Here is an 11,157-nt window from a genome sequence, read left to right as displayed (position 1 = left end):
GGAAGAAACACCAAAGATCCGTGGGAGATGAAGCACTTCTTGGAGCTCTTATTGTGCCTGAGATCGATGTACACGGTGCCCTCCTTCCAAGTACGTATGGTTGTACGAGCAATGCACTCAACTTGTTCGATAAAATACTCCGGTGAGGTCTATGTTTTGGCATGTTGAAAGTCAAGGTGATAGAGAAATGGGAATCAAATTTCTTAGTACATTCTATTACAGTGAAGGAAGTCGATGAGCCAAAACCTAGTCTGAGGTTATATGGGTTTTATACACTACCCCTCCATCAAAATTTTATTCCCTCTTTAATGTTGCCGTTAAGAGACAACGTATGTTTTTTATGCCAAAGAACAGTTCCAATGAGAGTTTAACATACAAGGGTGCTGGTGCTAACCTAGGTCGCCATGGAACTTTCTGTATCATGCAGCTTGCACTTCCAGATGCTATATATATGGTTGATGCTATTCAAGGTGGAAAGATGCTTTTGAGAGCCTGGAAGTCTACATTCGAGTCTATTTACATCACAAAAGTTGTTCATGATTGCAAACGAGTTAGTGATGCACTATATTTTCAGTTGTTCAGTTTTTCAACTTGGTTAGGTGTAGTTCTTTGTCTGGTTTTTAACATGATCGTTGTGATGGTGTGCTTGTATCATTTTGGTGCTTATGTTGCACTCATCTACGTTTCTTTGAGTTTTTCATTGTTAGTAGTATGTGTTTTGGATAGCGAGTCTCTTCCCATCCAGTGAAGCCCATGGATGAATTTTGGGTATAGAGAATAGTTGGGTGTCTATTTGATGCAAGAGAGCTATTTGTGAAAATGTCAATTAGAAGTGATGTCCAAGGAAAAATGAGAGAATGCTTCATGTCCCAGGTCCAGGTTCTTACAAAGTTAGTTGGGCTACTTTTGAATGTCATGGTATTTGTTGTCCATTGAACAACAAAAAACATGCTGGAAATTAGAATGCAAAAAGGGAAGATAGCCCCGTCGGATGTAACCCTAGTTACTTGGCTTGTACAAGTTTGAACACAACCAAGTTCAGGAAATTGACAAACACGACTGTTGTGTTTAGTGGCTGCAATCCAAAGAGCAGCAGTAGTGATTTCAACTTTGGCCACATTTGCTTAGTTGGATATGAGACTAAAGTTTTTACACGTGCTGACCTTGAGGTTGCGTTTGGGTAACGAAAATACCTCAGCACTTTCCAAGTATTCTCATACTATTAGAAATACTCCACATGCCAAACAACTTAAAATATTCTCAATGGGACCCACAAATCCATTTCAATCTCTACTCATAATTATTCATAAACATTCTATAATATTTATTATTATTATATATAAATAAAAATAAAATCACTATAATATTTATCACTATTATATATAAATAAAAAATAAAATCAATAATATTTATCACTATTAAATAAAAATAAAAAATAAAATCAATAATATTTATCGCTATTATATATAAATAAAAAATAAAATCACTATAATATTTATCACTATTAAATATAAATAAATGTTAAAATCACTATAATATTTATCACTATTATATATAAATAAAAAATGAAATCACTATAATATTTATCACTATTATATATAAATAAAAAATAAAATCAATATAATATATAAATAAAAAATAAAATCACTATAATATATAAATAAAAAATAAAATCACTATAATATATAAATAAAAAATAAAATCACTATAATATATAAATAAAACATAAAATCACTATAACATATAATTAAAAAATAAAATCACTATTATATATAAATAAAAAATAAAATCACTATAATATATAAATAAAAAATAAAATCACTATAATATATAAATAAAAAATAAAATCACTATTATATATAATTAAAAAAATAAAATCACTATAATATATAAATAAAAAATAAAATCACTATAATATATAAATAAAAAATAACATTACTATAATATTTATCACTATTATATATATGAAAATAAAATTATTATAATATTTATCACTATTATATATAAATTAAAAATAAAATCATTATAATATTTATCATTATTATATATAAAAATAAAATAAAATCACTACAATATTTATTAATATTAAAAAATCACTATAATAAAATCACTATAATATTTATTACTAAAAATAAAATCACTATAATATTTATGGGACTCACACCTTTTTCAACTACCTATCCAAAAGTCAACAACTCAACATACTTCACACATCCAAACAACTCAAAATACTCTCAATGAGACCGACAAACTCACTTCAATCTCTACTCATAACTATTTACAAACATTCTCAACACTTCTCAAGTATTCTCACTACCCAAACGTACCCTTAGTCCTCCAATTTTATTGTGAATACTGGCAATAACAACAATAATTTTATTGTTGGTATTGATTTCACAAAGAGCAATGAGGGGACAGGTGCAAAGTCATTTAACAGGCAGAGTTTGCATCACATTGGAGATGAACCTTGGAATATGATGAAGAAATTTGAAGACAATATGCCTCTCTATGGTGCAACATCTTCCAGCAGGTTGAAACCTCCTCATCCTTCAAGTCTTGAACCGAGTGTTCCTCATTATTATCCAGACATCAGGCTCAATAACTCCAAGGACATGGCCTTTGTCTGTAGGCATCAGACATGTTGCGATTGTGGAAGTGCAAAAATGCCAGTAAAAATGAACCTTGAGGACAAGGTTCTTTAAAGGGAGGAATTTGTTATGAATCCAATAAAATTGAGCTGGGCTTGATGAGCTCCTACTGAGTTGTTATCTTGTACTTTATTTGAGTTGTTAAAGTAGTTTAGTGGCCCATGTGCCCAGTTAATGTGAGTTAAAATTGGCCCATGGCCTTAGTTGGTTGCTACCGAATTAAGTCATCATCTTCCAGTATATGAAGGGGAAAGAGGGTCCTTGTTTGGAGATTTGGAAAATTATTGCTGAAACAGTTTGTATTTTCTTTGGGAGGAATTGGAAACCTCGAATACCCCAAGGCATAGTCATTATCATTATCTTATTTATTGCTCATCTCTTGCATGATTGTTACATTCATCTAGTATTATATCTCCATTGTTCTTGATCTCCTTTTATCTTCTATATTAATGTTTCCTTCATTGGAGAGTTCATTCCATACTCGAACCCTAAGCAAGCAAATAAAATTCAAACCCCGTGCAAGTAAAGAGTGTTTGCAATTTGCCCCTCAACGAGCAACGATTGCTCCAGCGACAAGCCCAGGGCGAGCAAAGAGAACCCGAATGACAGGGAGAGTCGCATCAACTCCCGTAAGGCAAGTGAAAGTTTTTGCTCTCAAGGTAAGCACCATTAGGAGCAACAAAACTTGCCCCCAAAGCGAGCATCGTTAAAGAGCATGAAAGAGTGCTCATCTAGAGGGGTGGTGAGAAAAAGTATTTCTCTTAGGAAATACTAAAAATGCTCGCTCCAGTGAGAATGATGTTCATTAGAAGTGCTTGTCGCCCTATTGGGCAAGCACTATATTGATCAAAAACTCCTACACCCAGAGGCGCGAAAAATGCTCTCATCCCGCAGGACGACCTAAGGGTGCTCACACCCGAGATGAGCACTTTGCTCAATGCAAGTATTAAGTATAGTGAAACACTCGCACTTTCCTCGCATCCAGTATTGCGAGTGAAGCACTCGCACTTTGCTCGGTGCTATAAAAAATGCTCGCCACCTGTACTCCTAGGTGCGAGTATAGGGAGCTCGCACCTTGAGGCAAAAAATAACATATCTCGCTCATGGGCGAGCACTTTGGTTACATTACATGGTAAAAAATGATGCTTGATGGTCATGGGATCTTGCGCAAATTGTACAAGTTCTATGAATCTAATGCTTATGTGGTAGCTCGTTATAAAAATTAAGAATAATTTTATAAAAAAAAATTGACTGTGAAATAAATTAAAATATATTTCGATGTATTATTATTCTTTTGATAACAAGTTAATATTTTGTACTACCACCAAGCAATTAGTAATTAAAATTTAAAAAGTAAAAGCAAATTAAATATTCTCTGAATGTACTATTTATATGTGTAAATAAATCTGTATATATTTTTCTTTTCTCTCTCTCTTTATTTATTAAAGTATTTGTTAGTAAAAAATATAATATATTGACATATTCTTATAATTATAAAATGTAATTCAATTGAATTGTCATATCTTGGTTAAAGTCTAAATTGAAATTAGAGCATAAATCACAAGCATGGCATGGCAAATCCATTAAGATATAGAGATATCAACCTAGTTGATCGAAGCAAAACAATTATATCTTTTGATCTCGATACCTAACGAAGGCCATGATCTTGGTGGTATTGCAAATTCGATTGTAATAAGTTACTTGTATAATTTAAAGGTGGTGACTAACTTCCGGAATGATTTTTCTTTTGAAGAATTATTCAAAAGTTATCATTTCATGACCAAGATCTTGTGATCATTATTTTAACGATTTCTTAAAATTTTGCTTTGATATCTATAATTACTATATATATATATATATATATATATATATATATATTATTTTGATTTCTTAGTTAATTTCTATTTTGCGCGACTTTTCAATATTCTTCTACATAAAATGATTTTTTAGTATTGTATTATCGAGAAGTTACTCGTGATAAAAACTTTATTAAACACGATAAAAAGAAAAGAAAAAAGTTCATAAAGATATAAGGTGTATTAGCACGCTACTTATAGTGTGACCCATTATAACTTTAAAAATTAAAAAGACCAAAATACAAATAATTTTTAGTATGAGTTATTCTACTCATCATCCTTACACCACACATATGATAAGAGAAAAAAATAAAAAGATTAATAATAAAAATAGGTGTGTGGTGTAGAAATGATGAGTATAATTTTTCTTTTAATATAGTAATGTTAAAGGTTTCCACATCAATTATGTGTTAGGTGTGTAAAAGATAAAGTTTCTAAATTTTATTAGAATAATTTTATTTGAAGATCTTAATTTACATCACACATCATCTACGTGGTATAATTTGATTTGGAAGATAAAATTTAATTTGAAACTTATAAATCAAATTATTTATGTGGATAATGTGGTGTAAAAACTTTGACATAAGATTACTATTTTTTATAAAAGAAATTTTGGAAATATCTATTCTGGTTCACACTCCAATATATAGGAAGGAAAATTAGAATTGGCAAAAGTTGAAACGAATGCAGGAGAAATTGAAACTATACTCAAAACGAACACGCAATTGAAGCTTCCGTAGCATAGTGGTAGTGCGTTCGCTTCGTAAGCGAAAGGTCGCGAGTTCGATCCTCGCCGGGAGCTTCTGATATTTTTATCATCTGGGAAAGTCAACGGAACAACCTTCCCGTTAGATGATTTGAGATTTTATTATTTTTATAACTTTTTTTAACATTATTTTATTGAAAAAAGCTCTATTTTATAAATTTCAAATTAAATGACAGGGGCTTTGTAATTTTTTTTTGAGGAAAATGTTATCATTCATTTATCAAAGAAACTTATATACATGACCGGATACATTCTGGAATGTTCTCATATCAAAATAGGACATCATAAATCAAAATAATGTATTTAAAGCTCTACCAGTATACTATTTCTTTTTGTGACTGGTCTGGTCTTCACTATTATTACTACTTTTTAGAGAAAAAGTCCAAGAAACTACACTTTCTGCCTAACACAAAAACTCAACTTCACCCTTCATAGAAAGAGATGACCCAACCTCTACAGACAAATGTTCAAGAAACGAACTCTTTTTTATTTTAATTAACAAGAAGGAAACCAAAAAGGAAAACATAGTATAAATGCGAAAAATGACGGATTATAGTTTGGACCGACTCTAGTAGACATCAGAACCTGTCACGTCCCGTGAAGGCAACAACACTTATCTCTTTTCAGCTACAAATGTCCTATTTGAAAAATCTGGTATTGGTGGCGAGTCTGGTGATCTAGTACGTGTGTCAAGAATAGCTGCCAGAAGGGGTGGCGCGTGAGGACCACACGTAGATGTGGGCGGTGCATGAGAACCACGTGTGGTGATTTTGGCAAAATCACCACTTTTGTTCGAACAATTTTTGACCTGTGAATCTGCTTATGCCGCGCGTGCCTCTCGGGAGTTGGCGAAAAGCAGTAAACCTGTCTTTTTCAACCTTAAAGAAAGTAAAATAAAATTAAGTAAAAGAAGTATTAATAGACAAGATGAGTGAATGGAGAAAGGAGACACAATCTTGCATTAAATAATTGATCAGATTCATATGAGAAATGATATTTTTAGTCATAGAGTGCGCAAGCGTCGCACACTTCTTTTGAAAAAATTGAGTAAATATAAGACCCACATAAAAAAATTAATTTTTTTAAAATAGATCTTACTCTTTTTCAAAATGAATGTGTTGTATTTACATGACTCATGACTATATCTAGTATTACTCATTTTATATTGAAGCAAATTTTCAATATTAACGGGATATGTGATATCTTTTAAGCTCTCTCTTTATAAAAATAAAATAAAATAAACTATATTTTATAAACTTAAAATTAAATGATAGGATTTTATTCTTTTATTTTATTTTTCCAATATATTCTTAGAAGTGCATTAATAAATTATGGTGGTAATTAAGCATATGAAAACTCATGATTAAAATGAGAATTGCTACTGCCATAAAAAGATCCAATAAAAATAAATATATAAACTGACATATTAGATAAAACGTAACTTTATAATCTAAAGTACTTTTCGATTATAAACGTTAGAAAAGATTGAAACCCTAAGATTAGAGAGAATAAGCCAAATTAAAGTGTTAGACAATAGATAAATTTATAAAGCAATTTATTGTTCGTCTAATAAGGGCTTGAAATATTTTGAATCTTTCTACCTCTCTCACTTGAGATATGGACCATCAAGTTAATATCAGAGGATTTTATCCTTCAAATCTAATATATTAGAAAGTTCGAATTAATCGCTCACCTACCAGTAAAAAGATAAGAGAGAAAAAAAATCAGCAACAAATCCAGCTAGTATTACACATTTATTTATGTTGTTCTTTTTTTTTTTAAAATAAGATTTATGTTGTTCCTTTTTAATTTCTTAAGTTATATATTCTAGCTAGGTAGAGTTAATGTATCCTACATGTATATACAAATATTAATTGCGAACCCAGTGTGGGGGTAAATACACCAAGTTCAAAATGGTTTGCAAGGCCCAGCACATCGAAGAGTTATCACTAGAAGATAAAGGAAGATAAAGGGAAATGAGACAGAGAAAGGACAAGGGAAGACAAGAGGTATTGTGTCAGGAGAGAAAATGAGTGATTTGACGTAAAGTAAGAGGAAATGACATAAAGCAAAGGGGGCAGGAGAATAGAGATGGTGCCTACGATTTCAATGACTTTTATTTTGAACGCTTAAAGGGATTTTTGGCTAGGCTTCTTGGGGGGCTTCTTTTCCGGCTGCTTCTTCAACCTCTAGAGAGAGAGAGAACTCTAGAAAGAACATATTCTCCAACAAGTAGATCTACAACTCTATTGTACATAGAGAAATAAGAGGCTATGAGAGAATGTAAACAATCATATTATAGTGGAATCTCTCCTTCCCAAACCTCCATGGACGTAGGCATAATCCCAAACTACATAAATCTATGTGTCTATCTCTCATTATTTTCTCTACATTTAAATATTGTTCACCGTCATGGATGTACATACGAACACCATATAGCTGTAACGGATCACAGCTAAGGGCTCCACACCTCACCGATCGGGGCCCAGCCCATCTCAGCACGTCCAGGAATGAATCTTTCTTCCCTTCTAAGCTGCACCGTTTTTAGGCGTTAACAAGTATTTCATAAAGCAATTTGGATGGTAAAAAGTAGTCTTACAATCTAAAGTATTTCTCGATTATAAACATTGGAAAATATTGAAACCCTAATATTAGGGAGAATCAGCCAAATTAAAGTATTAGACAATAGATAAATTCATAAAGCAATTTATTGTTCGTTTAATAATGGCTTGAAATATTTTGAATCTTTCTACCTCTCTCACTTGAGATATGGACCTTCAAGTTCATATCAGAGGATTTTATCCTTTCAATCTAATATCTCAGAAAGTTTGAATCAATTGCTCACCTACCAGTAAAAAGATAAGAGAGAAAAAAAATCAACAACAAATCCGGCTAGTATTACACATTTATTTATGTTGTTCTTTTTTTTTTTTAAAAAAATAAGATTTATGTTGTTCCTTTTTAATTTCTTAAGTTATATATGCTAGCTAGGTAGAGTTAATATGTCATACATGTATATACAAATATTAATTGCGAACCCAGTGTGGGGGTAAATACACCAAGTCCAAAATGGTTTTCAAGACCCAGCCCATCGAAGAGTTATCCCTAGAAGATAAATGAAGATAAAGGGAAACGAGACAGAGAAAGAACAAGGGAAGGCAAGAGGTATTGTATCAGAAGAGAAAATGAGTGATTTGACGTAAAGTAAAGGAAAATGACATAAAGCAAAGGGGGTAGGAGAATAGAGATGGTGCATACGATTTCAATGACTTTTATTTTGAACGCTTAGAGGGATTTTTGGCCAGGCTTCTTGGGGAGCTTCTTCTCCGGCTGCTTCTTCAACCTCTAGAGAGAGAGAACTCTAGAAAGAACATCTTCTCCAGCAAGTAGATCTCCAGCTCTCATTGTACATAGAGAAATAAGAGGCTATGAGAGACTGTAAACAAACATATTATAGTGAAATATCTCCTTCCCAAACCCCCGTGGACATAGGCATAATCCCAAACTACATAAATCTGTGTGTCTATCTCTCTTATTTTCTCTGCATTTAAATACTGTTTACCGCCATGGACGTACGCACGAACACCATACAGCCGTAACGGATCACCGCTAGGGGCTCCACATCTCACCGATCGAGGTCCAACCCATCTCAGTGGGTCCATGAATGAATCTTTCTTCCCTTCTAAGCTGCACCGTTTTTGGGCATTAACAAGTATTTCATAGAGCAATTTGGGTGTTAAAAAGTAGCTTTACAATCTAAAGTATTTCTTGATTATAAACATTGGAAAAGATTGAAACCCTAATATTAGGGAGAATCAGCCAAATTAAAGTATTGGACAATAGATAAATTCATAAAGCAATTTATTTTTCGTTTAATAATGACTTGAAATATTTTGAGTCTTTCTACCTCTCTCATTTGAGATATAGACCTTCAAGTTCGTTTAAGAGGGTTTTCTCCTTCAAATCTAATATCCCACAAAGCTCAGAATTAATCGCTCACCTACCACTAAGGGGATAAGAGAGAAAAAAAATAGCAACAAATTTGCCTAGTATTACACATTTATTTACGTTCTTTTTTAAAAAAAAAAAAAAAGAATTATGCTATTCCTTTTTAATTTCTTGAGTTTTATATTCTAGCTAGGTAGAATTAATGTACACTATACATACGAACAAATATTAATTATGAGCCCTGTGAGGGGATAAAATACACCAAGCTCAAAATGGTTTTCAAGGCCCAGCCCATCGATGAGTCATCACTAGAAGACAAAGGAAGAGATATGGAAATGAGACAGAAAAAGGACAAGGGAAGGCAAGAAGTAATGTATCACAAGAGAAAATGAGTGATTTGATGTAAAGTAAGTGGAAATGACATAAAGCAAATGGGGCATGAGATAAAATGGATAGGGTGACTACAGTTCCAAAGACTTTTCTTTTGGATGTTTAGAGAGATTTTTGGCCAGGCTTCTTGGGGCTTCTTCTTTGGCTGCTTCTTCAATCTCTAGAGAGAGAGTTCCAGAAAAAACATCTTCTTCAGCAAGTAGACTTTAGCTTCCATTGTACAGTGAGAAATAAGAGACTGCAAGAGACTATAAACAATCATCTATAGTGGAATCTCCTCTCCCCAAACCCATGTGGATGTAAGCCTTGTGCTGAACCATGTAAATCTGTGTATCCATCTCTAATTATTTTCTTAGTAATTAAATATTATTCACAGCCATGGACGTACGCATGGACACCATACAGCCACACTAGATCACCGTCGGGGGCTCCACACCTCACCGATTGAGGCCCAACCCATCGCAATGCATCCGAGAATGGATCTTTCTCTCATTCTAGGCTGAGCCATTTTCAGGCGTTAACAAGTATTTCATAAAACAATTTAGCGTTAAAAAGTAGTTTTACAATCTAAAGTATTTCTTGATTATAAACGTTAGAAAAGATTGAAACCCTAAAATTAGGGAGAATCAGCCAAATTAAAGTATTGGACAATAAATAAATTCATAAAGCAATTTATTGTTCGTTTAATAATGGCTTGAAATATTTTGAGTCTTTCTACCTATCTCACTTGAGATATGGACCTTCAAGTTCGTATAAGATGGTTTTCTCCTCAAATCTAATATATTAGAAAGTTTGAATTAATCGCTTACCTGCTAGTAAAAAGATAAAAGAGAAAAAAAAAAATCAGCAACAAATTCGGCTAGTATTATGTATTTATTTATGTTGTTTTTTTTTTTTTAAATAAAGTAAAATTATGTTGTCCCTTTTTAATTTCTTAAGTTATATATTCTGGCTAGGTAGAATTAATGTATCTTACACGTATGTACAAATATTAATTGTGAACCCCACGAATATTGCTGAACATCGAACTGATCATGATCACCACGACCATGGGTCCACGACTAAAAACAAATTAATCGAAGCCGTTCAGATTAAATCCCAGTTCCCCAATAAATTAAAAAATAATAATTAAGGTTTAAGATATGCTAGCTGTAGCATGCTGCATGCACGTATGATATATATGCGAACTGTAAGAGTTCGTGATGGACTAGGAATTATATAAGGAATTAGGAAACCCAACCAAATTAAGATATATATCTGCATCGATCAAGCTAGTGGATCAGAATACTTTGGCTCTCCATCATCGTTTCCGTCCTCATCAACTACGTCTATAATCACGATTATATATATATATATATATATATATATATATATATATATTCCGTCCTCAAAACTCTCTCTCTCTCTCTCTCTCTCTCTCAAATTAATTAATTAACCACATGATGATCTGATCTCTCAACGTACGTACGCCTCCCACTGGCCACAGCGTTCTTTACAGTACCTTCAATCTCCTCGCACGCCCAGGTAACATCGATCATATATATATATA

The 11,157-nt window shown here is 32.6% G+C and overlaps 1 non-coding gene across 1 annotated transcript; it reads left to right on the top strand.

Moving 5' to 3' along the window:
* Window positions 1-5,234: 5,234 nt before the first annotated feature.
* On the top strand, window positions 5,235-5,306 carry TRNAT-CGU. Its single transcript has one exon. It is a non-coding gene; the product is annotated as a tRNA-Thr (tRNA).
* The last annotated feature ends 5,851 nt before the right edge of the window (window positions 5,307-11,157 follow it).

Source organism: Juglans regia, chromosome 16 (assembly GCF_001411555.2).
Source record: "Juglans regia cultivar Chandler chromosome 16, Walnut 2.0, whole genome shotgun sequence".
Lineage (NCBI taxonomy): Eukaryota > Viridiplantae > Streptophyta > Magnoliopsida > Fagales > Juglandaceae > Juglans > Juglans regia.
The sequence above is the reverse complement of the archived record's forward strand: the minus strand, read 5'-3'. Positions and strand labels throughout refer to the sequence as shown.